General features: G+C 37.2%; 1 long non-coding RNA gene across 1 annotated transcript; it reads left to right on the top strand.

The window, feature by feature from the left end:
* The first annotated feature begins 2,729 nt into the window (after nucleotides 1–2,729).
* On the top strand, nucleotides 2,730–4,930 carry LOC119874957. The gene is made up of 3 exons (XR_005358969.1): nucleotides 2,730–3,418; nucleotides 3,770–3,972; nucleotides 4,722–4,930. It is a non-coding gene; the product is annotated as an uncharacterized LOC119874957 (long non-coding RNA).
* Nucleotides 4,931–5,340: the final 410 nt, after the last annotated feature.

Genomic DNA, 5,340 nt, shown 5'->3' with positions numbered 1-5,340 from the left:
TCATTAATCTTGACTTTTCCTTGAGAAAATCAGTTCCAGCATCTCAGATTCTTCATCTGCAAAGTGGCTAGATCAGATTCGAGATGTTTTCTAAGCATTTTCCAGAAATAATGTCTTATGGTTCCTTTGACATGTTTGTTGTTATCAAAAGAGAGAGTATTATAGGATGGACCTGCTGGTGAAGCAGGTGGTGCAATCAGATGTTGAGGAGGTAAACCTTACCAGTATCCACCTACTTCTGGACCTGCTTGTTACCAGCTCATGGAAGGAGGCCTTCCTGCTCATGTCACTGGGCTGTTTGAGTGGAATGGAACAAAGGGCAAAGAAGAGAATGTCCCTTCTGCATTTGTAAGAAGACTCTCAAGCAATGTCCAGGCAAGGTACATTGCTGGCATGTTTTAGGGGATAAGGAATGATTTCGTGAAGGGGCTTCAAATCACAGAGAAATCTGGCCCTATCACTTAAAGTCGTGTGACACTGGGCAAGTCACTTAACATTTAAAAATCATATGTGTAAAGTAATTAAGAATTTTAAGGAACTACAACAAAATGGAAAATATCGATGATTATTATTATGGATGTTAGTTATTATTATAATTACTTCATCTCTTAAGTGGGGATGCTCAATCCATCTACTATTTTCTGGGAAAGAAGTCATAAAGGTTTTTAACTAATGCATTTATCAATACTTTTTAAAAGTCTTGTGATGAACAACCTCATGCAGGGAGAGAGGATGCTAAAGTAGATGATAGCACAGGAACCTTGGAGTTATATAGATCTGACATAAATACCAACCCAGTCTTTTAGTATATATAAGATATTGGAAAATCAATAAACAACTCTGAACCTTGATTTTCTCCATGTAAAACAGTGTTTGTATTTCACTATCAAGGTAGTTTGGAGGATTGACCAACAAGACACATAGTCAACTTCTTCTAAGGGTGTGTTAGGAACAAAGCAGACATTTATTCATGCAAACAAAATTGACTGCATACTTATAATTTCCTGGTAATAAAATACTTAGCAAAAGTATAGTCTCTACTCTCACAAATATTACTGTTTAGTTCCTTTTAATTTCCATGTTTCCTAATAACAGAGAACACACACTCAAGGGAATATGCATGAGGTTGCTGAATATTGCCAAAGGTGGTATGGGTTTGTCAGTCAAGAAACATGGTCTCTGTTCTAGGGTATGAGTGGGGCAAAGAAGAATCTGATGACTGAAGGGGCACACATGGTTGAAGAGCAACCTAATTCAATCTTCACACTATGGTCCCAATAATGTTATTTGAAAATAATAAAAATTAGTTATTTAAACATAATCTTTGGGATGCCTGGGTGGCTCCATCAGCTAAGTGCCTGACTCTTGATTTAAGCTCAGGTCATCATCACAGGGTCATGAGGGTGAACCCCATGTTGGGATCCATGCTCAGTGTAGAGTCTGCTTGAGATTCTCTCCTTCTCACCCTCCCCATACTCATGTGCACTCTCTCTCAAATAAATAGAATCTTAAGAAATAAATATAACCTCTTACTAAATTCATTTATTTAAAGGTGGTAAGTGTTCCCTAAATATCTTTGTAGCTCTTTCATGCCTGTACAATGCCTTAAGTACAGAGGACCCAGTATTTGTTGAGTACCTTTATGAATATTTGCTCATTGATTTCTCTTGACAGACTTACTTGTAAGTAGCATTTGTAAGAATCATCATTGTATAGATGGGGAAACTTGAGAAATCAAGCAGTTTGTTCAGGATCAAACATTTATTTATTTTATTTTATTTTATTTTTTTTCAGGATCGAACACTTCTGAAAGAAATTGAGGAAGACACAAAGAGATGGAAAAATATTCCATGCTCATGGATTGGCAGAATTAATATTGTGAAAATGTCAATGTTACCCAGGGCAATTTACACATTTAATGCAATCCCTATCAAAATACCATGGACTTTCTTCAGAGAGTTAGAACAAATTATTTTAAGATTTGTGTGGAATCAGAAAAGACCCTGAAGAGCCAGGGGAATTTTAAAAAAGAAAACCATACCTGGGGGCATCACAATGCCAGATTTCAGGTTGTGCTACAAAGCTGTGGTCATCAAGACAGTGTGGTCCCGGCACAAAAACAGACACATAGATCAATGGAACAGAATAGAGAACCCAGAAGTGGACCCTCAACTTTATGGTCAACTAATATTCAATAAAGGAGGAAAGACTATCCACTGGAAGAAAGACAGTCTCTTCAATAAATGGTGCTGGGAAAATTGGACATCCACATGCAGAAGAATGAAACTAGACCACTCTCTTGCACCATACACAAAGATAAACTCAAAATGGATGAAAGATCTAAATGTGAGACAAGATTCCATCAAAATCCTAGAGGAGAACACAGGCAACACCCTTTTTGATCTCAGCCACAGTAACTTCTTGCAAGATACATCCATGAAGGCAAAAGAAACAAAAGCAAAAATGAACTATTGGGACTTCATCAAGATAAGAAGCTTTTGCACAGTAAAGGATACAGTCAACAAAACTAAAAGACAACCTACAGAATGGGAGAAGATATTTGCAAATGACCTACCAGATCAAGGGCTAGTTTCCAAGATCTTAAAGAACTTCTTAAACTCAACAGCAAAGAAACAAACAACCCAATCATGAAATGGGCAGAAGACATGAACAGAAATCTCACAGAGGAAGACATAGACATGGCCAATATGCACATGAGAAAATGCTCTGCATCACTTGCCATCAGGGAAATACAAATCAAAACCACAATGAGATCCCACCTCACACCAGTGAGAATGGGGAAAATTAACAAGGCAGGAAACCACAAATGTTGCAGAGGATGTGGATAAAGGGGATTAAACATTTAATAAGTAGCTCATGTGGAATTGAACTTAGGTCTAATTGACGTAAATAAGTTATCCCCCAGTACTTTGCCAAAATATAACAACAAAGAAAGGAACAATAAAATGAATAAAGGATGCACTGATTTTCTTTATTTGAGTGAAAACTAGAAATTACTTGTGTCTTTAAGAGGATAATATGCCCAATTAACCTTTCCAAATATTTAAATGGACTGTAGTGAACAGTTGCTTGTCAAGGAATAATAAGCCCTTCACAAATCCAGAATTTTCTATCAGCTGCTGAATAAAATTATCAATTGGTCACTGTGTAAGTTGTTAAATGTTTGTTTACTTGAATCTATTTCCTGTCTGAATTATTGCCATGAGTCGGCATTCTGTCATTTGCCCAAATTATTTCAGTAGAAGATCTTTGACATTTTCCTTCCTATGCCAACAGTGTGCATAAAATCTGTGAAATTATGAGTGGTGTCTCTGAATGCTTAGAAAACTGATTTGTGTGGCTAATTTAGCCACATGAAGAAAGGACGAGGAAGTCTGTGCTTTATGATTTTATACATGTAAGTGTGTACTCTTTCGTTGTCCACATAATCTTATCTTGAACAGAATGGTAGTAACCTTGCTTTAAATCTCTAATGCCATCTATCAAAATATGAGGTGAATAAAATGTAAAGAAGATAAAGAATGTAACACAAACCTGTTTGTCATTCAGAAGAGGAATTCTAGGAAATGCCCTAGGAATTTTGTCTTCACAGAGACAGATAATTGTCTGGGCATAAACTCACAGTGGTAGAAATCACTGGCAATATGGCTTCTCCAGAGGTTCTTCCTCCTGGTGGTACAGGTAAGCTGTAGGAAGACAACATTACCAGGTTTGGTTCTATCCATAAATTTGGGCCTTTCTTACCTAGACCATTACCCTGCTGCACCTTGGTATGGCCAAAAAACATCCCTCCTGTCTTGCCATCCAAGTATGAGCATACCTGGCTGAGGAAAAGAAGACAGTTCAAACCCTAAGCCAGCATGATGGTGGCCCTGGCTACATATCCTTGGTCCCTCTCAATACTCCAGTGGTCCATTTCCAATAGCCACACGGAGAAGGAGAATGTATTCAGTGAGTATGCTGGGTCTTTTCACTCCTTTGACATCCCTAGTCTCTCGATCTTGACGTGTTATGTTATTCTGGAGTTTGTCCAATCCAGATCAGCATCCTTCTTTGAAATGTGTGGAAGGGGATTGAGACCACAGGAGCCTAGAGCTAATTTAGAAGCTTACCCATCTCACAAGGATCTTGCTACAAGAAATGTGATATATGAACAAGTGCATATTAAATAGTCTACAGTGTGGCATTTGTGAAAGTGCCTTATAAAGCTGATTAGGAAAAAAGTGCCTTATAAAAGTATTAGAAAAAAACTGTAGGGGGGGCCGGGGTGGCTCAGCTGGTTAAGTGACCAACTCTTGATTTTGCCTCAGGTCACTTAGGGCTCAATCTCACAACCCTGAGTTGTGAGATTAAGCCCTGAGTTAGGCTCTCAAGTCTGCTAGAGATTCTCTCTCTCTCTCCCTTCCCCTCTGCTCCTCCCTCTGCTTGTACTCTTTCTTTCTCTCTCTTTCTCTCAAATAAGTAAAGAAATAAAATCTCTAAAAAAACCCCAGTAGCTTGCTACTAGCCTAGTTTTAATTCTTTGAATTTGAACTATATAATATGGGCTTTTCAGAATAAATCAGCCAGCCAGAATTTGGAGTTTTGTCATCTAGCTACATTTTAGGGGAAAACATATTGGGTATACTGTTACAAACAAGGTATTATCATATCTAAATGAGAATATAGGAAATTAATATTCTTTTTTTTACATTGAGAAGGCCATTGTCAGAAACATCTATTCATCTGAAAACCCATGGAAATGAGCTCTCCACTAACACTGCCTGAGCCACAGCATCGGCTGCCTCACTTCTGTCCTCATCAAAGTTTGATCCAGGGTAAATGCAATGTTTTCGTCACTGGCTCCTATGTTCAAATTTATGTGTCCATTTTCTCTCTATATACCATCTCACATGAAACTGTGCTAAGAATAAAGTCAACTATCAAAATAACTTTTTAATGCAATATCCTTAATTGGTCAGAGATTTTTCAGCAATGGAATTTTTTTTCATTTATCCAAAAAATCCTCGCATACTACCAAAACCCTCCATCTTTTAAAATAAATTTTTAAAATAGGTGCACATAAGTTTAGCAGTGAAATCTCAATCCTTTCATTTTCTGCTTATAATCAATTTAGGACTATTTATCCTACAAAAGAAATAAGAGCAAAGAGTTTGTTCCTTTGGCAAAACGAACTCAGAAAGTATAGACTAGCATGAGTTATCCATGCTCCCCAGGCCATATCTTGAAATATGTTCTCATTGTGAGAATAACTGTTTTTTGTCTTCATAGTCAATTTATCCATATTTCACTTAGCATTAAATTACAAATTTACTTAGT

The sequence above is a fragment of the Canis lupus genome, chromosome 5 (assembly GCF_011100685.1).
Source record: "Canis lupus familiaris isolate Mischka breed German Shepherd chromosome 5, alternate assembly UU_Cfam_GSD_1.0, whole genome shotgun sequence".
NCBI lineage: Eukaryota > Metazoa > Chordata > Mammalia > Carnivora > Canidae > Canis > Canis lupus.
Note: the sequence above shows the minus strand (reverse complement) of the source record. Positions and strands in the feature narration are given on the sequence as shown.